Raw genomic sequence first — 23,759 nt, forward strand, 5'->3', positions numbered from 1 at the left:
AATTTGGAAGTGCCTCTCATGAAGTTTCAGACCAGCCATTGGCCGAAGTCACCACCAAGACCAAGGCTGGATTGGGGCTGGAAGACTGGAAGACCAGTCTCCAAACTTGGCCACTCAGCTCTTGGATGGAGACAGCTTCCCTCTTGGGCTGCTGGGCCAGTCACCTCATTTCCACACAGAGTGTTTATGTGTCCCCAGGACGGGGTAGTGGCTTTCCCCAGATAGAGTGATTCAAGAGAGAACCACAAGGAAGCAAGCCACAGTGCCTTAGAAACTCAGAAGTCGCTCTCTGAGCTCTCATTTCTGCTACATTCTATTTATCAGAAGTGAGTCACTAAATAGAGCCCACATGTGAAGGAAGAGCAATTAGCTCCACTGAAGGGAGGACTATAAAAGGATTTGTGAATATATTTTAAGACCATCACCCCTCTGTACAGAGCTTGCAGAATCTGGCAGCTGCCTCGGAGAAGAGCTGCCTCATGTTCAAGGAAAACCTTGATAGGGCTCATCTGTCAGGTGGGGCATGAACTCTGGCTTGCGAGATGTGGGTCCAACTCTCCAGGCTTCCAGAGCATTCCAGAGCGCAGCAGGTGTCCTTACCCATCACCTGTGCCATTACACTTCTTGCCTGAATTATTCTCTGCTGGATGCAGGGCTGAGGTTGGCTAGCGGTGTCCACTTCCCAGGAATATCAGCCTCCTCCTGTTGGAGAGAGTTTGTGTCATTCATTGGTTTTCTCCAGTTGTCCCTTCTTCCTGTTCTCCTTCACCAGTGGACATCATCGTCTGTGCTTTCCTAAACAAAACGATTTCGGAAGATGCCTCACCCCTCTGTGTGGGAAGGCCTTTGCCTCCCCTGGCTTCTGAGGACTCCAGGCTTGTGTGGGGGGCCTGGCTGTGGCATCCAGAAGCTTCTCCAGACTCACCCAGCACTTGTCCCACCCAGTGCCCTCCGCCCCGCCAGTGCCCAGGCTCTCCCTGCCGGGGGCCTTTCCAGCCTTTCTAGTTCACCTTCTTCCACTAGCTCTGATCATTGCTCATGGTCCTCTCATTTTACTAAACCCTGGAGCTTGGGTGTCCATTTCTCTGATACAACTCTACTTCCATCCGCCATCTCTTCTTTTCCCCTCGGGTGACAGAGCCCAAGATTCCTCAGCCATCCCCACGACCGGCTTGTGATTACCTTGAACGCAATATTTTGACCTGAGATTTAGTCCTTTTCCTGACGCCTCTACTCCCTTGTCTGACTGAGAACTTCTGGTAGGATGGCAATGCTGCCTTGTCCCACATCAGTGGGAGGAATGTGTACCTTTCCATAGTGTAGAGACGTCTCATGTCAGTGTGTGATGGCCCGCATGTCTGTGCTGTGGTTTGAATGTAACCCATACTGAAATTTAATTGCTGACAAGACAGTGTTAAGAGATGAGAGCTGTCAGAGGGGAGAAGCCCTGGGGATGATCACGACACGATCATGTCAGCAGGCTGGGTATAATTGCACACTTGTTATAAAAGGCTGAGTGTCTGTTGGTCTGTCTCTCTGTCTCTGTTTCTCTTTTTTCACTCTGCCTTTCTGTACTGTGATGTCTTCTGCCGTGTTTTCATGGGCTGATATACCAAGCAAGCTCTCAATACTTGTTTGCACTTTGATCTCAGACTTCCCAGCTTCCAGAATAATGAGAAATAGGTTTCTGTTCTTTAGAAATTAACCTGATTGGGGTATTTTGTTATAGCATCAGAAATGGATTAGGGTAACTTTCAAGGGGAAAACAAGCATATTACTAAATCATAAGTCTCTGTTTAAAGCATGAGAGCCAAACTATCGTGAACCAGTTCCCAAGTATTGTCATTAACAAATACCATGAGCTGGGTGGTAGGAATATAACAACACACAAAATATTCTTTCAATGACAGGAACATTCTTTGCACTGTTGGCAAGGCCCTGCTGGCTGATGGTGGGTTTGAGTTTGTGAAATTGTGTGATTTCATTTGTAATTGAGAGGAGTGAGTATAGGGGACCAGTCCTGGGCTCTTTGTGCTGAAGACAGTCATTAAGTATGTAAGCAAGCTTGTTTTCTTGTGCTTTCTTTTTTGAACCACCCATCCCTAGTGTTTTTATAGGTTCCCAGGCATGCAGGGAGCAGCTCTGGAGGCTCCATTAAAGTCTCATTATGTTATTCACACTTAGCTTTGAGAGTGTGTTTAGGTGTGTTAGACACCTTGTGAAGGCGGCCAGGCCTTCATTAGCACAGACTGGACTGAGCAGGAGACTGGGGAGAAGAGCATCTCAATGTCTTTCTAATGAATGGTCTCTTAAGGATTTCAGCTGCTTGAACTGATAGGTCTCTTTCCTGCCTTGGGCAAGGAAGCTTGTGGCCATTTTAGATTGGATTCTCTATGCTTCCAACACAGGGGTATCTTTGGGGAGCTAAATTACATTGAGAGGCTGCATTTTTATTTTTATGATGTATTGTTGATTGACTTTGCACTCGATTTAATAGCATAATCATCTCACGCCCCTGAGGCTGTGAAATGCTCTATGCTCTAGGCCCAGTGCCAGAGTCAACTTCCCAAGTAAGGAGGTTATCCTGCTCTCTGGAGAAGAGAGAGATCACACATTCCCTGCCCCCACCTCCCACCCAGCCAGCTGTTTCTACCTCGTTTTCCTTTGGGCTTCAAAGCTAATAAATTATCTTTTCCAAAATAGCAATTCCACTTTATACAAACTAATGTGTCTTCAGTGGACAAATAGGCGTTTGTTTGGCCACAGGAAAAGGAAAAGGGATGGTCTTTTGTGGTTATGATTTTAAGGTTCCATGTTAGTTTTGTGTTTGTAAAATACACACACACACACACACACACACACACACACACACACGTGCACACACACACACGACAATCATAATGAACACTTGTAGACTATCTCGTTCAGTAGTCTCGTTCAGATAATAGTGGGCACAGATTCCACATGGTCTCATAATTTACAGAGCACACATGACAGAGGTCAGAGGTAGGCCCAGCAGGACTTGGGTACAAACCTTTGACGCAGTCTTCCTCACAAGAAGAGGTTTGAAGCTGGAGTCTTGAAAGGAAAGCAGCCTTCTTAGGGATTCTGGAGACAAAAGTTAACGTGGGCATTTTGGTGATTGTACCAATCAAATTCTGCTGCTCAATAACATAGACTGGGTGGGTGGGTGATTGACTCTGGCTGTTGCGCTTGGCCCTGGTGTTCTTGCTGGCTAGAGGTGTGAGCAGGCATGTGTGGTGGCCTTTTCCGGCCTCTCTCCCTCTGACTATTGACACCACGGTTCAATCATGAAGCCTCCTGTCTGCTGATCTCTACTTCTACCCTCCCCCACGGGCTCACCTCGGATCACAGTGGTGTGATCCAATGTCCAACCTCTTGCTGCCTCATGTAGAGATGAATTTTTTGACTAAATATCAACAAAGGCCGGGGGACCACTGGAATCGCACCCAAAGGAATCGGCGACCTTTCGGTCTCACAACGTGAATTCCAAGGCAAACATGAGCATCCAGGCATTCAGAATCTGATCGTGCTTTTAAATGTTAACATCAAGGCAGAAAGAAGCACAGAACATGAAGTGGAAATATTTTGCTGCGATTTAGAACATGCCTGACCATTTGTGGATCCCAGATGGAAACACACAATGACTAAAGATCGAGAATAGTTTATAACTTTTCTGAGCGAGGATGCAGATTTTCTCATCTTCTTTTTTTTTTTTTTTCCATTTTTGGTCAGTTGTAGAACTTGAACTCAGGGCCTGGGTGCTGTCCCTGAGCTTTTTTGTTCAAGGCTAGCATTTTACCATTTTGAGCCACAGCATTGTTTCTGGTTTTCTGGTGGTTCCTTGGAGATAAGAGTCTCACAGACTTGCCTGCACGGGCTGGCTTTGAACCACGATCCTCAAATCTTAGCCTCCTGAGTAGCTAGGATGACAGGCGTGAGCCACTGGCGCCTGACAGACTTTCCCATTTTAGCTGTCAGGCTTCAGCACACAGGATGAATCCTAGTGCTCACACACAAGCACCCAAAACCACAGCTTCCTCTCACCAGGGGTAGAACCGGCCTAGGGAATTAACCATCAACCATCAGCACAACGCATTTGGTACCTCCGCTGATGGCATGGTCTCTATCCCATCTGTCTCTGGAGCTGTGTAAGTCGAGGGTGAAGCATGTGGAAGGTCTCTCATCTTGGACGGGAAGGGGTCCTGTCCTCAGGGGCTGCCCCACTCCTTTCTCTTCCAGCATCCAGAGGACTGTGCTGGAGGATTTATAATGAAGAGAACCTAGTTCTTACGATTTGGGAGATCAGGAAGCCCTGGGATATCCAAGTCCTTTTCCTGAGGTCTGGCTGCTGCCACAGGCCCAAGTATTACCTGGTGGAGCAGGAGCAGGTCTGCGGGGGCCTCTCTTCCTCTGCTTATGAGGTCACGCGTGCTGTCACAGAGGCCCTGACCCATGACCTCAGAAAACCCTGTCCAATGCCTCAAGGCTCCCTTGTCCAATGCCTTGTCATGGTTTGGCTCCATTGACGACCTGATTGGATTGAGAAGTCCCTAGGAGAAGAGGAAAGCACACACGTATTTGAAAGCAGGTGTTTCTAGAAAAGGTTGACTGAGTGAATGGGAAGTGGTTCCGAAAGTGGGCACATTCTGTCTGCCACGATGTGACCTCCTCTACTCCACCGCACACTTCCAGCCACGGCAGACTGCCGCCCTCAAAGCCAGGATCCAAGTGAGATCTTTTTTCTCTTGATTTCTCTTCTCAGACACTTGTCACAGCGGTGGAAAGTCTGGCCATCCCTGTGAGGCCCCCAGGAGCATGCCCAGGACCAGCTCACGGGGCCTGGGTGCTGTGCCCAGGGGAAAGCCCTCCTCTGGGGCTGTTGATCTCTTTCCCTTGTTGCAGAGATACTGTCCTGGGCCAACGAGACACTCAAGATCTCTCATCAGATCCTACCGTAAGACTCAGGGCAGAATTATCCTGAAATGGGAGCGGGTGTAAGAAAGGACCATGCTGATGGCCTGCTGGACTTCTGGGAAGAACTCCCTACTTGAGACTCCATGAGTCATGTGTATCTAGAACAGGAAATCATGGGAAGGAAATAGCTCCCTACTCTTCAATGCTCACTGGGTATGACTCCATGCAAAAAACACTCCCACCGCCCGCTCTGTCTCTCCACGCCTCTTTATAGACTATCACATTGGCGTCACTCAGACCAGCGCGGCCTGTGTGACCGGGGCCTTTTCTCTTGCCTCTTTGCTTACTACTCTGCCCCCAAGGTGAATGCTTTCATACCTCAAGAAGTCATCAAAGCCCCCAGACCTAATCTTCCACACATGACATAGAGGGCGACATTTCCAATACGTGAACTGTAGCAAAAGTCCTGGTGCATTCTTACAAGTTTTGTAGGCCTTCACGGTCCCACTTGATGGAGGTTCGTTAGCCCAGCTAGACTTTTCTATATCTGCTTTGACTTGAGCTGCAACCCTCCGTGGTTCTCCTTGTCTTTTCTGATGAGGGACTTTCTCTGGGGAAGCACAGGGGACCAGCACGGGAGCTTTGTACCATCCAGGGTAGAAAGATGGCTTCAGAATTGGTCTCCAGGTACCCAGGTCACCTCTGCTCTTGGGACTCCAGTCTTCTTCAGGTAGGGAGGGACCATCCATCATTTCTACCTTTTTTTTTGTCAGAGTTCTTCAGAGAAGTCAGACCAATTGAATACAGGCATGTCTGCATTCCCATCTGTATTTATACTTTCATCCCGTCTGTATGTCTGAACTGTATATGTCGAGATCTGTGCATTTCTAGACACAGGCCTGTGCAAAAAGGTTAGTTTTAAAGAATTGAATCACGTGATTTTGGAGGCTAGAAAAATAGGGCAGAGTAGTAGGCTGGAGATTTAGATGTAGATGAGCTCTTCTAGTCCTGAGATCAGGCTAGGGGCAGGCTAGAAACTCAAGCTGGATTTTTGTGTTGTAATCTCGAGACTTCTGTCTTCATTGGGAAACTCTTGTCTTTGCTCTTCAGGCCTTCCACTGATGAGATGAGGCCCACCCACATCCTGAGGGTAATCTCTCCCATGAATGTCTACCTGTTTAAATCTTGATAACACCTACAAATCCCTTCACAAGGCCTAAGAAGTCCGCGTGAGGCACGCGCTGTCACAGCACTGCCCTCAATGTCTTAGCTCCAGACGACAGGAGCCGGTCAGGGCCGCGGCCTACTGACCCCTGGTTGTCCAGCTTCCTTTCCTGTCTGCCTCACTCCAGACTGAGACAGTTAGATGTTCTCTTGTGGAGCAGGAAGTTCTAGCTCTCACTTTCTTCTTTGTTTTGTTTTGGTTGGTCGTGGGGCCTTGAACTCTGGGCCTGGGTGCTGTCCCTCAGCTCTTCAGCTCAAGGCCAGCACTCTCCCACTTGAGCCACAGTGCTACTTCCAGTTTTCTGAGTGGTTTATTGGAGATAAGAGTCTCCTGGACTTTCTTGCCCAGGCTGGCTTTGAACTGTGATCCTCAGATCTCAGCCTCCTGAGTAGCTAGGATGACAGCTGTGAGCCACTGGCACCCAGCCTCTCTTCCATTTTCTTCCAAGTAGGAAGGGGACAAAATAAATACATTTCAGTTCACCCCTAAGGATTGTAATTTCTGAGAGGTGAGTAGCTTTTCTTATAAACTATGTTGTCTCTAGCCAGTTTCAGAGCTGAGCGTTGATACCCTGGTTCTTTGTGTTGCCACACACACAGAACACACATGGATAGCCTGTGTGTTGTTACACACACAGAAGGCACACTGAGACCCTGGTTCTTTGTGCTGCCACACACACGGAATGACAGCAATGTCCTGGTTGTGTAGTGTCAAACACAGAACACACACTGAGATGCTTGTTCTCTGTCACACACAGAATGCACACCGAGACCCTGGTTCTGTGTGTTGCCACATACACAGAATGCACACTGACCTCCTGGTTCTGTGTGTTGTCACACAATCTCCAGGATGAGATCCTGGGGTGTCCTGGTGGCTGCTGACAGAGAACACAGGAAGCGTCAGGGGGAATGAAACACGGAGGCCAGCCCTTACCACAGCAAAGGATGCATGTCTGTGATACCAGACAAGCTTTGTGCGAAAACCACGTGTCCAATGTGCTGTCTGGGCCAGGCTGACTCCATGGCTGTCTCTGTACTTCAGCTTTGTTTTTACCAGTGTTTTTGCATGCCCACGCTCCAATGACAAAATACCTCACTCTGAGTGGAGTGCGAACTTCAGACATTCATCTGCTACAGTTCTGTGGAAGGACATCTAGGATCCAGGCACTGGCAGGTTTAGAGTCTAGGGAGGGCTGCTTCTTGAACGGATGGCTCATTCACATGGAAGGAGGGGCAAGGACATTAGTTCAGTTCATCCCCTTGCCTAATCACTGCCAAAGTCCTTACTATCAAATACCCCCTTGTGAATGGGGTTGAAGGTGGTAGTGGTGGTGTGTGCGGAGAGCAGAGCTCTACCCATTGCAGCTGATGGATCAAAAGACCATGATGTAGCAGCAGGAACTTCCAAGATGACTGCTTGAGACAAGATAGAAAACGTCAAGTATTTCTTTCTTTCTTGAACTCTGGGCTTGAACTCTGGGCTTGGGCACTGTCCCTGTGCTCTTCAGCTCAAGGTGAGCACTCTACCGCTTGAGCCACAGCACTACTTCTGGTTTTCTAGTGGTTTATTGGAGATAAGAGTTTCATAGACTTTCTTGCCCAGGCTGGCTTTGAGCCTCCATCCTCAGACCTCAGCCTCTTGAGTAGCTAGGAATTCAGGCGTGAGCCACCGGTGCCCAGCATTCAGGTATTTATTTCTTCAAGTAAGAATAGAATGCCTTTGGTGGTCTCTGGCTGGGTTGTTCTTGACGGCAGGTCTTCTAAGGCAAAGGGCTTAATAAATTTGCATCTCTCTATTCCTGTGGCTTGATATACAACCCAAACCCATCCATCCTGTCACTTAGATCAATTATTACAATTATGTTTTGCAGGCTAAGACTTTTTAAACACGGATACAGGGTGAGGCTCAACCTGCTTCATAAATAGAGACAGTCCTTCTGTCCTTGAGGGAGCTACCAATCTGTCTTGGAAAAAAACAGCTGATTCTGCACACTATGGTACACCTTGCCTTTTGGAAATTTTCATTTTTAAATACATATTCTTTGCACAAGTGAACAGGGCTCACGCGATATTTTCTCCACGTGTGTGTCATGCATTTGTCATGCTCATTCCCCGTTCCCTTCTCTGACTCGATTCCCTCCCCCCTGCACACTTCCAAGTCCTCTAGTCCCTCTTAATTTCTCTGTTCACTGTTTCCTTCCTTGTCCACCCTTCTAGTGTCCACTGTTCCATTCTGTTTTTGTACAAGGTCAACATATTGCTTTCCCTGAATAAGTGAGAATATGAAGTATCTTCCTGTATGTGGAGAAGCAGGAAGTCTTATCCTCTGTTGGTAGAAATGTAGAGTAGCAAAACCATTGTAGAAGTAAGTATGAAGGGTTTTCAAAGCATGAAGACTAGAACTTCTATATGACTTAGTAATTCCCCTACTGAGTGTATACCCAAAATAGATGAAACCTTTATCACAAAAGATACTTGTACTCTCATGTTTACTGATGTATACCCCAAAGAGATGAAACCTTTATCACAAAAGATACTTGTACTCCTGTTTACTGATGCATCATTCATAAAGCCCAAGTATGGAGCCAACTCAGATGTCCTTTGGTGGATGAATGGGTAGAGAATGTGGTGCATTTACTTAATGGAATACTACTCAATCATAAAAGAATGTCATTTGCAGTAGCATGAGTGGAACTGGAGAAAATTAGGATGAGTGAAACAAGCCAGATGCAGAAGGCACACACACGTGTCCTCCCTCACTTGTGCTGTATCTCTTAAATGCCTAGTAAAATGTGTGTGATCCTAGCCACAGCCAAGACACCTGGACACTTTGTGGCATGTACTGTGTGGCATCAGTGCCTCAAATGTTATCATACTCAGTTCATTCCTGGTCTTTCTGGCCGTTTTGTAGGTAGAAACATTGTCAGAAATTAGGTTGAGTTCCGAGAACATACTAGAAGCTTCTAGAATTAAGGGGAAGGGTGTAGAACCTGACTCAGAAAGAACAATGAGCACCTGTACATAATCCTCTGGCTTCCTCCATACAATGGGAAAAGTTAACATCTCTTTCAGGAAAAGTTAACGTCTCTTTCCTCCATCTGCTGGGAAGATTGGAGAGTACTCAGGCAAAAGTTCCCAGCACATAGTAGGGCCAGAGTAAGTCGTTGCTGTTATAGACTGGAGAAGGAAGCTGGCCTATCCCAGCCAAGATCCAAGATGGCAGCATCTCCCTGATGTCCACCGTATTTCAGAGGAAGCCAGGAGGGGCATCTTCCCCACTCAGCCGCATCCACCCAGTGGCCACCCAGATGTTGTCTTTAATTCCTAGTCTAGGTTGAATGGTTTCAGTGAAAAGAACACAGCAGGCCTCTTTTTGAAAGATAAAACCTCCGGAAGCCATGACCTTTGTGTTCTAAAGCAGCTTTGATCTGGTGTAAACAAAATGTTCAAAATGCTGAGCAAGTCTTTTCAGAAAACACACTTGCCACCACCGCATAAACATCCAGTGACCTTTTAATTGGTGGTGGACCAATCTCCACTGACGGCCACGTTCACCGGTCAGACGAGTCTCCATTAAAGCGCCGGATGTCATGATGTCTTTCTAACAGTGACAGAGAGGTTCTAGCTTCTTTAGGACACTGACTCCTCTTTGAATACCTCGAGTCCCCAGTGTCTCTGAGGATTTTGCACACAAGTTAACTCCTCTCAGGCCTGGCCCTCAGGCCTGAGAAACACATTTGCTTCTGGGATAAACCAAGGCTTTCAAGGAGGTTGCGAAGAGGAGGGAGGACAAATGTCAGGTCCCACGATGCCAGTCACTGACTTCTCTATTCTGCATGATGGTGCGGTGGTGCCTCTGCGCTGAATTCCCAGGGCTGAGTCCTCTTGGAAGGCCCGGGTAGGTCAGAGAAGGACGTGCCCCTCAGGCTGTCCCTGCCCAACAGGACCACTGAGGAGGTAGGGTTGCTTTAGTTTTGTTGTTGTTGTCGGTTGTGGGTCTTGAAGTCAGGGCCTGGGCCCTGTCCCTGAGCTCTTCAGCTCAAGGCAAGCACTCCAACACTTTGAGCCACAGCCTCACTTCCAGTTTTCTGGTGGTTAATTGGAAGCAAGAGTCCCGGTCTGGCTTTGAACCTGGATTCTCAGACCTCAGCCTCCTGAGTAGCTGGAATTATAGGTGTGAGCCATGGAGGCCTGGCTAGTTTAGACTTTGAGGTTCTTTGTATGGCTTGGCCACCTCCCTTTCCTACTTGTTGTCTGGTCAGGGTGCAAATGCCCTTCCGTGTCTGATTTCTCTGGGTATAGAAACTCCCCTATGGCTTGTCTACAAGTTTAGTTCCGACTATTGAGTGTGATGAAGACTTCACTTTCAGTCTCCCATAGCTACATAAACATTCCGTTCTATTTTTGTTTGATAAGTGCCAATAAAGTGTTTGCCTATGTGGAGTTTCTAGAATGTTCCATTTACTCATGAGTCTGCTATCTTTCTCCACTTTCTGAAAGTCCCATCTTTCTGGAATATGCCAAGAATATGAGGACAGATGGCCTGGGATTTGACCAGAAATCCTGAATCCAGCCAAAGACAGGAGCTCTAGCCTGGAGAGGCCCTGCTTGAATAAACCCCAGGCTGATTAAATGTGAACTCCTTCACCTAGTTCTGTGTCTCTCCCCACAATGGGGCCAATGAGGTTGGAGACAGTAACGGGCCCCGAACCCCAGGTTTTCCTGATGGAGGAGGGCTGAGCTCCTACCCCCACTTGAAAGCACGTCCAGTCAACTTCACACGGAAGGAAGCACTGCAAATCCACTATCACTTTGGCTCAGGCTAGCTCAGGGCCCTGCTATGATGACATTTTATTTCATGTTCTCTTTTGGCTGGAAGTACACAGCTGCCTCTTTATATTACTTCAGCTAACTCTGGTGATAGTCTTGTGGATAAGCATTTTTATGCTCATGGAACTGAGTTTGGGGGTAGAGCTACATGGCAAGGCTGCCGTCAGCAAAGCACCTGTATCATGGTCTGCCAGGGAGCCACATCTGTGCTGAGCACATCAACTGCATATTCAAGATTCATAGCTCGTGTGAGTCACTAAAATGTAGAATAATAAGTAAGACATACTCAGCTCTTGGGGAAAATGGAAGGCATGGTTCTGGGTTTAAAATAATTTGTTTTATTAAGTGTGTGGGTACCCATGTGTATGTATATGTATGTATGCATGTGTGTGCATACATGTGCATATGTCTATGTGTGTGTATGTCACAAAAATGTCCAGTGAATGACCTTGGTGGGTGCCCTTTCCCAGACCCTTGACCACCTGTTCACTCTGCCTCTCTCCATGCCTGCAGATCCCAGGCCTACAGGTTCTTGTTACTCAGGTAGTTGTCATGTCTGGAAAATTAACATCCAGTAAGCTTTTAGGATACTGAAGATTGATAGGCAGCTCTTGAAAACTGAAAGAATGACACGGCCCCTGCTCCTATAATGACTTTGTGTTCTTTTTCCCACAAACTGGATGGTCTAAAACAACACATACTTATGCTTGCATAGTTCCAGAAGCCCCAGGTTCAAGATCAAGGTGTGGGGAGCCCTCACACCAGCCTCCCTGTGGAAGCTCTAGGGGGGGATCTGCTCCTTGCTTCTCTTTGCTGGCAACTCTTTGAATGTGTAGACATCTCATTCCAGCCTCTGCTTCCTCTGTCTACATCTGAAATTTCCCTCTGCCTTTCTTGTAAGGATGAGTGTCGCTGAGCATGCCTGCCTAGATCATCCACTATGACCTGGTCCTGAGGTCCTTGTCTTTGTTACATCTGCAAAACTGTTTTTTCCAATACAGGTCCAGGCACATGGCCAAGTAAACTTATCTTTTGACGGGCCACCATTCAACCCATTCTCCCCTCAAACCACAGAAAGAAACACTATCATAGGAGAGTGACGTAGTTGTCACTCAGCTTTCAGGAGACATTTGTTAGAACAGGTCCATAGCACATGTCAAGCTCTGGACTTTAAATGCTCATCAAAGACCATGCATCAAAGACTTGGTGGTCAGTCTGTATTTCTTATAGGAGACAGCTGAGCCTTTAGGAAGTGGAAGGAAGTCAGGTCCTTGGGGATGTGTCCATAAAGGGCCTTGTCCCCCCTTCTGGTCTCTCTACTTTTTAGCCAGCATGAGGTGAACAGGGTTCCTCTACTCTGTACTCCATGCTATGATGGTCTACTTTGCATGGACTACAACCTCTGAGACCACGGGCTAAAGTAGACCTTTCTACCTTTTAAGTGTATTTTGATGAAGTGTGTGGTAATAGCCATGGAACACTGAGATAATTTTTGTCTTTTTTTTTTTTTTTTTTGGTCAAAGGGCCTGAACTCTGGGCCTGGGCGCTGTCCCTCAGCTCTTCAGCTCAAAGTGAGCACTCTACCACTTGAGCCACAGTGCCACTTCCAGCTTTTTATGTTTATGTAGTGCTGAGGAATCAAACCCAGGGGCTCATGCATGCAAGGCAAGCGCCCTACCACTGAGCCACCTTCCCAGCCCCTGAGATAAATTTGAAAAGTCCTTCCTGGCGGTTTAGAAGGTAGCCCTTGTATAGGTCCAGAAATGCCACTATTTGTACATAAAATTGGGAGCTCATCTGAGACTTACTAGGCTCAAAGGAACATTGAAGAAAGAAGAAAGTGACAGAAAATGGAACAATACACTTTTGGGGGAAATGTTCTTTTTTATTTTGACCATCCTGTTTATTTTACATGTTTGAGCCCAGAAAGAAGGAAAAAGACACAGGTCACTATAAAGTCACTGGAGTCAATCATTGTTGAACGTTCAAGATCCTGGCAGATTCTATGCAGCAAATTTAAAAATCCGATGGACAATTGATTAATAGACAGTTACTTGCCTTCCGGGTAGCCTTTTAAAAGTTCACATTAAAGTGTGTTTATACTGCTATTCTGATCTATTTTCTGTAACTCCTGTAATGTATTGCAGCCAATCCTCTGTCTACCCTATATTATCCCATCTGACATTGTTGAGTAGAGTCTTCTGGACAAACTGGCCCCTGGTGAAGCCATTTCCCTCCAGACCTCCAGTTATTTGCAAAGGAATACCAAAGCTTAGCTGGTTGTTTGCACAGGCTGTGCTGAAATATTTAAATTATGCTTCAGTGTAAGAAAATCTTAAATATTGTATAAGCAATAATGTACTTTTTTGGCTCAGTATTTTAGAGTAACTTATTAGATAATCCTTCCAAGTTCTTGCATGCCTCATCATGAATAAATACAAATGCTTAAGAAGAATCTAAGACTGGATCCACAAGTCAATGGTACTGGTTAATTATGTTGTGCTGCTGTGACAGAATCTCACAGGCCAGAGAATTCATAAACGATAGAAATCCATTGGCTGTAAGGGCTGGGAAGTCCAAGTTCAGGCGAGGGTCTGCACCTGTTGATTTCTCTCTTCTATTCACAGTGCGTGTTCCTCCCACTGGAGTCCCAGGGTCAGCTGAGCTGTGAGTTCTGACCTTTCCTGAGAGGCTCACAGCAGCTTCTCCCCCAACAGAGAGGTTAGCGGGAAGCAGGGCCAGGACAGCCATCACCACAGATCAAGATGAGGTCCGGGAGGTAGGACAAGTCTGGACCCACAACATGGTAGGATGTAGGGAACAGGTCAACCAAGAGGGGACAAAATCAAAGGAACAGACGCAAGTTCTGGAACAAAACTCAGAGAGGAAGATACACGTCCTCCTCATTTGTGTAACTCTCTAGAACTTTCTACTTTCAGTCAGACATCAGTGCAGAGACAGACCAGCTGAGGCAGTGTGCTCTAGTTTTCTATGATTCCATATCTCTAATTGGGAGCTGGGTTGGGCCTGGGCCGTGGAGCTCTAGTATAACCCCCAAAACAAGGTGTTTGTTACTGCTCACCGTTTGCCTCACTAGAAGAAGGCCTGAAAGGATGGGCCTCTCCTTAGATGGTCACTGTTGGATCCCAGTTCCCGTTACTGGTGCTGGAGCAACAGCAGGTTTGCAGTGACAGGAGGCCAGGGAAGGTCTGCATGGTTATCATCAGGTTCACTTGTGTGCAGTTTATTCACATCTGAACCTTTGCTTTTCTTTGACTCTGATTGCATAATTTTTCCTGGTGTTTTGATCACCTGTTTCTGTCTACCCCCTTGGTGAAAGAAGACTCTCATCCTGGGGCTATGGAGAAGGCTGGATACATAACATTTGACAGAAGACACATGGGATTCTTAGTCACAGATCCACACAGGAGGCCGTGTCACCCAACAGCGAGGAGAGCTGCGGGGCTCTGAGCACAGGCTTCGCAGTAACCAAAGGGCGTGGCGTCTCAGCAGAGGATGGGACTGTTGATGGTGTGGAGCTTGGGGGGAACAGAGACCTCCTGCTCAAAGACAAGTCAGGAGCTGTGCGTGGGCCTGTGCAGGGCGGGGGGAGGGGACTGCTGTGCTCTGGGTCCTCATCTGTAGGAGGAGCCCAGTGCAGGGGGGAGTGATGGCGAGTCCTTCACCTCCTCCCAGCCCAGGATGGATATGCCATTGAGCTACATGAAAGTCTTAACCCACAGCTAGTTGTGAGAGTGGGCTGCAGCCAGTCCTGTTGAGGTCAAATCACAGTAGTGTGTGCCTGGGCATGACATGGCCCTGTCTGCCTTTCCCTATGCACAGAGGAGGGGCCGTGAGAGCATGGACCCCCAGGATGACAAGAATGAGCAAGATGCACTGCCAGGAGTGAACCACGCTCTGATCCTTGGGGGCTGCCAGGAGGATGGACAGGAAGGGGATACGTCACATGCAATGCGTGTGTAGATTTCAATTCTCAGGCTCAGTTTCTCCTTCTGTGGTATAGACACACAAGCCCATTGGGAGGGAAGGTATAAGATACACCAGTGGAACACGCAGTGTGCAGAGGGCCTAGCCTGTGCATCATGGAGACAGTTCTCATGGACCAACTGGGCCAAACGCTCGCATAGGGACCCAAGGCCCTGGAGGATGGAGAAGTGGGAGCTATGCAGGTTGTGGGTCACAGTGGAGAACGTAGAAGGTTCTAGCAGCTGTCGCCTCTCTGGGACACAGACTTAGAAGATGCGGGAAGAATACAGGACTTCCTTGGAGGAGGTCTTTAAAAATCCTCACGCGCCCTGCGGATTTGTCTCTTTGTCCCGGGCGAAGACTGCTGCTTGCTTCCCTCCCTCCCCAGGTTATCGAGCGTGGCTTGGTGAGAGCCACTGCTGTGGTGTGTCCCCTGGGCGTGCGGTGAAGGAGAATGTGTGAACTGCTATGGAAAGAAGGGGTGTGGAGGACAGTCGTGCACGGGGGTTGGGCAAGGAGCTTTGGGCACCAGTACAAAGGGAGGATGGGAGCCCAGAAGGACCAGGGATGACACAGGGGGAAGGGTGATGTGATCGTGTGGGGAGAGCAGCCGCCACGGGAGAGGGCTGGAGGCGCAGCAACCCCAGAGGGCTCTCTCTGCCCCCCCCCTTCTGTGAGTGTGAGCACCGAGGCCTGTCCTCCTCACATCCTCTCCCAGCCTCAAGGGATTTCACTTCTCATCCCTGGAAAACAGGAGTCGCCGCTGTGAGTGATTTCTTGCAAACAAGTCACAATGAAATCTATGCTTTCGGATGGAATGTTGTAGAGATGGAAGGGTCTCCAAACTACCCTCCTCCCGACCCCAGCTCAGGGAGGGGTGTATGAAGACGACAAGAGATTGAGTGGAGGAGGGGGGTCTTCAGAGGATCTGAGACAACAGCTCCAGCTCTGCTACTTGAATCATGACTTCTGAGGCCCCGTCACTCCGTCACCCTGGGTCACCCCAGAGGTGTTGGTGGAAGTCCAGAACCAGAAGCCGCTGCTGGGTTGAGCTGGAAGATGGGCACTGAGCAAGGGCAGCTGGGACAAAAGAGAGCTGAGGGAAGCAGGGGAGGCTGGGAGAGCCCACGGAAGCGGTCCAGGACCCAGAGCGGGAGGACTTCCAGCCAACAGAAGGACCTAAAGCGAGAAGACATCTCCCCGTAGGCAACACCGCTGACTTACATGTGGAGTTGCTATTGATCACGTGAGGTTCCGTTGTTTTAGATAGGCGACTATAAACTCAGTCTTTACAGCATATGATTGCTCTACAAAGGGATTTCCTTGTGATATTTACACAAAGGGATTTCATTGTGATCTTTCCATACCCACTTATAATGTGCTTTGAGAAACTTCACTCCTCCTATTATTATTTCTTATCCTCTTTCTCTTTTTTTAAAAATCAATTTTAATGGGTTTTCCCATTTTCACCCATGAATAAAAATATTTCAGTCATGTTTACCCCCCAATCACGCTCTCCTTTTGTCCTCCTCCAAGTCCTTAAATTCCTTAATTCCAAATTCTACATGCAAGACCCCTGGATGGATCTGATGCTGAAGCAGGTGTGAATGAGGCAGGCCTGCGGACCGTGTCAGTGAGTCTGGCCGAGATAGAGGCGAGGACCCAGTGTGGCTGCGGGAGTCAGGGCTGGGACTGAGAGCCACGTAGCAGTGGAAGAAGTCAGGGTCCACGGCATGTCCCTGGTCCACAGAGTGTCCCTGCCGACAGGAAGCGACCAGGGCTGCAGTGACAGTGGCTGAAGCTCAGCGGGCACTCATCTTGGCTCACGTTACCCGTGTGTTCTCACACGGCGCCATCTTCCTAGTGAGACCAACCCAACAACAACACGATGAGCATCCCACCCAGGACAATAGACTGCATTTTACAATCAAATTGCTACTTGTCTTTAGAGTGTGCAAACCTGGGGTGGGCCATTTTCTTGGCCTGGTGTCACCTCCTTTCTCTTGGCTCCATCGATTCATCTGTTACGTGTGTGGAGTCATCATCAGCATAAAAAAATAGCATCTATTTGTAGGGGTGGGAGGGGGACACTGGGATGGTGAAGGAAGGGCGTGCCGCCATGTGCACATCATGTGAATTGTGAAATGGTAGCCCCCTTTGAACACATCCTTAACCATGACAATAAAGTTATATTTAAGAATTAGCATGTGTGAGTTCCTCTCACAGGGCCCAGGACACAGCAGACTCTTCAAGAGAGGCTGTCCTGTGATCATAGTTCCTTTGAAAAGTCTTAGAAAAATACCACGGGAATTTACTTGCATGTGCTTTGAGGAGACAAAAAGCTCCTGGAGCTGGCGAATGGGTGACCCGGCCACGTTCTAAGTGGAATGGCTTTGTGTTTGGGAAGAGCTCCTTCCTACTCCTGTGTGCCTTCCCAGCTTCCTGAGTTGGAGACCCCGGTCCCATTCTGTCATTTGTTTGCATCCTGGCCAGAGTAGGCCCATCCTTCCTACTGGACTCAGGGGAGAAGCGACCACCAGATGCCCGCTAGCCAGTGCCTCATGTGCCCTTTCCCTCTCCTCTCCCTTTTCCTCTGCAGGCTCTTCCTGGAACACGGTCTAGGACGACGAAAAGAAATTAGTGGCTACAGCTGAATAGCTCACTTGGGAAACCCAGGTCCTTTCTCCAGGGGCTTCTGAGTTTAATTTCTACTCTTCAATCTTCTTACCTTCCAAACCGGCTGGCAGGCAATAAATTCCCTTTAAGACGGCTGCAGCACGGAGCTTCTGGGGGCAGAAAGTAATTTCTTGGAGCTATAAAAATCTTGGCAGAGCTTGGTAAGTAATCCCCACCCATCTCCAAGTGACCATTCTATTAAATCCCAGAAACAAACAGTTTGGTCCAGACTCCAATGACTGCTAGCCTGAAGTTGGAATTTATTACATGGCTTACAAGTATAACGATCCTGGGCATGCAGAAGGAATGGCGATTAAAGCCCTGGCTTTGCAGCCAGTGTGAAATTTTCTAATAAATGTATACAGTCATTTTTTTTAGCTCCCAAAGACCTTGAAGGTCTGGAAGTTTTTGCATTTTGTGCTCACAAAAAGCCATCAAGTGCTCTGTTTGTGGAATAAATGGAGTTTTAATGGCCTGCAGTGCCATTTGAATATTCATGCTAATAGGTATTTGCCATTTAGGAAATAAATACATAGTAACCAAGAATTAATTCCAAGGCTGGCTGCTGCTATAGGCAGCAAATTTATGAAGATTCCTGACTGGAAAAGAAAATAGCCACATTGTTAAGGAAACGAAAGACAGCTACCTTTTTCCTTCCCCTGCACCAGCCATGGGTACACTTCTTGCATCTGGACAAGCACCCAAACGTGTTTATAGGCTTTATTGCAACCATTAAGGAATCAATATGGAGAGGTTAGCTGAGGTGGGAAGAATGGGATTCTTGTAACATATTTGACTGGGGTTTTCCAAGGAGAATAAGGCACAGTGCATCCTTGGGTCCCCAGGGCATAGATCCAAATGCCAAATGCCTACCCCAGAACTCAGTTACATTTGTAGACTTCACAAAGAGCTGATTGAGTGTGAGGGGTAGCTGTTTTTTCCTGCCAAATTGCATTCTGCACACTTAATGAATCATCAAGAAAGACAAAGAATCCAACCATCAGGAGATCCACCAGCTCTCCCTCAAAACCAACACATCGGATCTCATGGTCTCTGCTCTGTGCTTATCCACAAACCTCATTTCTCTGATTTTCTTTGGAACCAAGAGAGACAGCCATAAATCCAACAACCAGAATCTAGAGTCTGGATACCAGACTGTTAAGCCGGTTTCTGCTTCTGACTAGTTTTCTGGACTTCCGTGCTTTGTCATGACTCTGGACCTTACTGTCCTCCATCTGAATGATTTGATGTGAGGCTGGATCATTTCCAGGTCTGCTTCTATGTAGGTTATAGGGGTTCGGTGGGAACAGGAGGATCCCAGACATAGCTTATGCACTCAAGCAAGTTCTGTCTCCCCCCGCCCCGTCCCCCCACCCCCGTCCCCACCACAGCATTCCCTGTAGCCAACTCAACATTTTGCCCATCAGCCTCTCCATGCTTTGCCTCCATCTGCCCAACTTCAGGATCAACATGTGCAGATGCCTTGAAAATTCTCTCATTCTGCTGGTGAGAAGACCTCTTCTTGCAGGATGGGTCATAAGCAGTGATGTCATCCACCATCCTTTGGTGTTCTGTTCTGAATATTTCTTCTCCCTTGTAAAATTGTCATTGTGGATTCAGCCGCGGTCCCTGCTAATATTCTCAGTGCTGCACAGGGCAGATGATCTTCATTAAAGGACGGTGTAATAAGCCACATGCTGTTGGGCATAAAATTTGGAACATGAATTCCTGATCTGCCATGACACAGAAAAGCATCCATCTTCAGGTGACATCTTAGACCCTGAGTGTTTAAGGATCTGTCTGTGGTCGCAGATGCCAGTGCGGACACAGCTGTCTCTCTTCCTAGTATCAGAAAGGTAGTTTTTACGCTCACCTTTCCAATTTCCAGGCAGCCTGGAGAGAAGCATTTCACCAATTCAGTGGGTAAGACACAGGATTTGCCCTTCACTTAATGAGCAGGCATATTTTAATGTGCCTCCGTGTTGGAGATTGTTTAAAATAGAAGAGCAGGAGGAAGCTGGTTGTACCTGCCATAGTTTCAAGTACCACAACACAGGTGCACAGACCACAAAGGGAGGGTTTATCCTAAACTTCAGACTCAGGTCCTGGGCAAACTCACCTCACAGTGCTCCTGTCTGTGACCCTCAGCCCAGCCTCTCTGTGAGGTCAGCGGCTCTGTGGCTGAATGTCTGCTTACCAAGATGAGTCAGGAGGTGATTTCTCACTCATGGAGGTCCTGTTCCCACCCCTAAATGATTCTTTTGCTTTTGTTGTTCTTGGCTATGGGGCTTGAACTCAGGGCCTGGATGCTGTCCCTTAATTCTTTTGCTCAAGGATTGTGCTCCACCACTTTGATCCATACCAGAAATGGTTTTCTGGTGGTTAATTGGAGATAAGAGTCTCACAGACTTTTCTGCCTGGGCTGGCTTTGAACTATGCTCCTCAGATCTCAGCCTTGTGAGTCACTAGGGTTACAGGTGTGAGCCATGGGCGCCCAGTAATTCTTATCAGATGTTGGCGAAAACACTCGGGAAAATAAGAGGGCCTAGAAATGTTCCCTCCTCCAAATCCTCCTCCAAACACCCAGATTTGAGGGATAACAACCCCCAAATCATACACCATCCACCAGGAAACTTGGTGAGAGGGAGCCCCAAACCAGTACACCCCAACTGTCATGGAACGCGGTGAAAGGAGCCACGCATGCGTGGGTCAGAGGTCCTGGTCACTCATGGGAGGTGAGCACCTGGGTTTGAGTCACAGCCTTTCCTACTTTACCACCACCTTCCCCCATCCTTTCCTTGCTCCCTCCTTCTCTCCTCCGAGAGACCAAAAAGGTGAGGGAAACGAACATATTTGGACCCCTGTGCTCTTCCCAACAGCGGTACCCGTCACGGGGGAGCTTTGAACCTGAGACTTGCATGCCTGGAATTTCCCAGAATTCATATGGCTTCCTTTAATTTCATTCTTCCCAATGGTTACTTTGCTAAATGCACACAGCTGTAACTTTCTGTGTGCTTGTAAAGTGTCTTATAAATAAATTTGTAAGTCATAAAAATATTCTTATTCCTACATATGTATCATGATTTTGGTTTTGGGAAACAAAGCTTTTGCAGAGGACACAGATTTCATCGAACAGCTGAAGAAAGGAGCAAAGAAACAAAACTTTGGCATTTAAATAAGACTGAAGGTCTAATACTTCAATGGCAGTTGAAAGGATGGTCCGTGAAGTTTCATTGTATTGTCTTATGTTCCACAACTACTACCCAGCTGGGATTAAATCCTGTGTGTTCCCAGCTGTCTCCAGCTCTTGGTGTCAAGGGGTTCCTCCGATGCCTACCACTTCCCAGGAGCCCCTCTGAGTCTGATGTGCTTCCTGTTTTCCCACTGCCCTGGTGAGTGTCTCTAGTGCTCAAGAGCATGGTGGAGTCTCTCAAGTTGATTTCCTCAGCTTCGATTCTTCTCAGAAAACCCAGATCCATCTTTCTACCTCCATGGCTTGAGGCCTAAAGGCTTTACACTGCATCTGGGCACTTGGTAGGATCGAGTAATGGCCACTAGGAGTTCATAGTTCCAAGGATGTTGAATAAGGAATTGTGTGTGTGTGTGTGTGTGTGTGTGTGTGTGTGTGTGTGTGTGTGTGTGTGTGGTTGCGTGTGCTCACCACCTACCCATCTGAGGTGCATGTGCACTGTGCATTTTTTTGGGGGAAGAGTACATTTTTTTTTTTCAGATTTTGAAGTCATCTACTGCCCTTCTTTAACTCATAACCACTGTTGATTAAATGTCCAATTGTGTCAGGCATTTTCCACATACTTTATCATGTTATTTGAAAATTGTCACTGTCTTTTAAGGCACGATCTATTGCTATGTCTTGTCTGGAAACTATGGAGAACTGGAAGAACGGTGAAGCTGGTAAGTTCCAAGTCACAGCTAGTAGATATTGGAGGTAAGGCTTAAATCCAGACTCACACCCAAGCCCAGCTTTTCAGTCCAGGACAATCTTGCCCACACTTCGTACTCCCCAGGAAAGGCCTGTTGCTCCTAACCCATGCTCCCAGTGCTGAGGACATTGTGTCCCTCCAGGCAGTCACGGGTTGAGTTTTATTTGTCTGTTTCCCAGTGTCTCTCAAAGCCTCTCTTCCAATGGAATCCCAAACATGGTGGCAATGCTGCCCTTCCTCCAGATGGAACTTCTGGTGTGCTGGCTTTCTTGCTTTTCTTTCCCCCACCCACCTGCTGTCCACCTCATTACTGTGAAGCATCAACTGGATGTCAGGCCTACTTAGACCCTCTGCTCACAGCCTGCTCCTTCACCAAGATGTCAAAGTATTGTGGAGTCAGGACCACACTGACCATTCTAGAGCTACGACAGACAAAGTACAGCCATGCCACAAACACAAAACACACAAACACAACACATGCACCCATACATGTACACCACACACAATCATATAAACAGTACACACACAACACATCCACCAAACAACATACCAAACACAAACAGCACATGTGTGTGCCATACACGCATGCACATCACACAAACACCATGCACCACACTTTGCAGTTCTCATGCATTTTTACTACTCAGAGGCTTGGAGTATTACTTGGTCCATCGGAAGAGCAGGCTGACAGGACATTGGTCAATGGGGCCATGTTTCTGTGGAGTCACCTCTTTGCAGGCCACGGTGCCTGTTTACAGGAGGGCAGAGTCCGTGAGGGATCTGAGGCTGCCTCTCCCATTTGCCCGCAGCCCTCCGACCTGGGGTCTTTCATGCCCATCTGTGTTTGGAATGCAATCTCTTTGCAGCTGACCGAATCTTTCAGGTAGTGGCCATGTGGTTAGGAGAAATGGGAAAGGCCAAAGGGGTGCTCATGGAGATCTGTTGGGAGAACAAGGTGAGTGGCTGACAGCTTGTCCTGAGTGTGCCCCGAGCGTGAACTCCAGCTCTGGAGGCCAGAGCTGACACGGGGCCTCCTGCTCTGTTCTCAGAATGCTGAGGCAGGAGAGTCCCACGTTTCGCACCACACCTGGTGACGCCTGCTCTTGCTCCTCACGGATGCAAGGTGACATGATTGTCACCTCCCTCCCTCCCCATCACCCCAGGGAGGGGCTGGCACCTGACTGTCCTCAGCTCCCTCCCCCCCCCCCCCCCGTTCCTGGTCACCTGCGCACCTCCATTCTTTTCCTGTCAGCTTTCCCGCCCTTCCCCTCCCTTTTCTTTCTTGCCCTGTATTATATCATACTGCTTTCCTGTGGTCTTGGGGATGGGACTCAGAGCCTGGGCACGTGTCCTACCACCCAGCTCTTCCTGCCTTCCATTTTGTATTGTGAAACCCAGGCTTGGAGGCCGGAATGAGCTCCTATGTGGCAAGGACAGAGGGTCAGGGTGAACCTCAATAACCGTGGGGAGTCCTGGGGCAGGTGTGGCTCCTGAGGTGGCTCCCCACCCCAGCCTTGCGACAAGGTAGCTGGGCCTCCGGACTTCGGGTGGAGGCGGTCCTGGGGAGGGAAGGGGAGCGGCCTCATCTGGGCTGGACTCCTGGGGACCAGCAGCCACCAGCCTTTGCAGCGGCTTGGGGCCGTACCCCTCACGACCCGGGACCTCCTGACAGGGCCCCTCAGATAAGAAGCTCATAGGATTAGTAAGGAGCAGAATAATTCTGTAGTCCAAATACCCCATGTCGTTGGAGAGAGGGCACATGTCTCCTCCAGCCTGTGGTGCCAGCCCACAGTGGCTGCTCCAGGGCTCACACCCAGCTCCCCCTGTAGAGCAGGCCGGCCATGGCTGTCCTCCCCAGTGGGCTGCCTGGCTCTGCAGGTGCTGATAAGGCTGGGGCCCTCTCGATCTCAGGCTCCTCCTGCCCCAAGTCTCTAAGGGTGGAATGAATGACAGTGAGGGAGGAATGAATGACAATGCAGTTTCCCCACACCAGAGAGTGGGCACAGGCTGCAGGCTGGGTGGAAAGCACCAGCGCTTTTGAGCTTCCAGAGAGCCCTCTGGAGCCACAATAGCCTGGGAACGCCCGGGAGTCAGGCCCTGATGGCACCGTGGCCCAACTCCAGCCCCTCGTGCCCCGGCACCTTTCGCTTCTCCTGCATGGGC

General features: G+C 48.4%; 1 long non-coding RNA gene across 1 annotated transcript; it reads right to left on the reverse strand.

Moving 5' to 3' along the window:
* Positions 1 to 468: 468 nt before the first annotated feature.
* Positions 469 to 4,378, reverse strand: LOC138831793 (uncharacterized). Its single transcript, XR_011373456.1, has 3 exons — positions 4,128 to 4,378; positions 3,035 to 3,108; positions 469 to 702 (listed from the first exon to the last, which is right to left on the reverse strand). It is a non-coding gene; the product is annotated as an uncharacterized lncRNA (long non-coding RNA).
* Between the last annotated feature and the right edge of the window lie 19,381 nt (positions 4,379 to 23,759).

The sequence above is a fragment of the Dipodomys merriami genome, unplaced genomic scaffold (assembly GCF_024711535.1).
Source record: "Dipodomys merriami isolate MVZ:Mamm:240054 unplaced genomic scaffold, mDipMer1.0.p SCAF_2, whole genome shotgun sequence".
NCBI lineage: Eukaryota > Metazoa > Chordata > Mammalia > Rodentia > Heteromyidae > Dipodomys > Dipodomys merriami.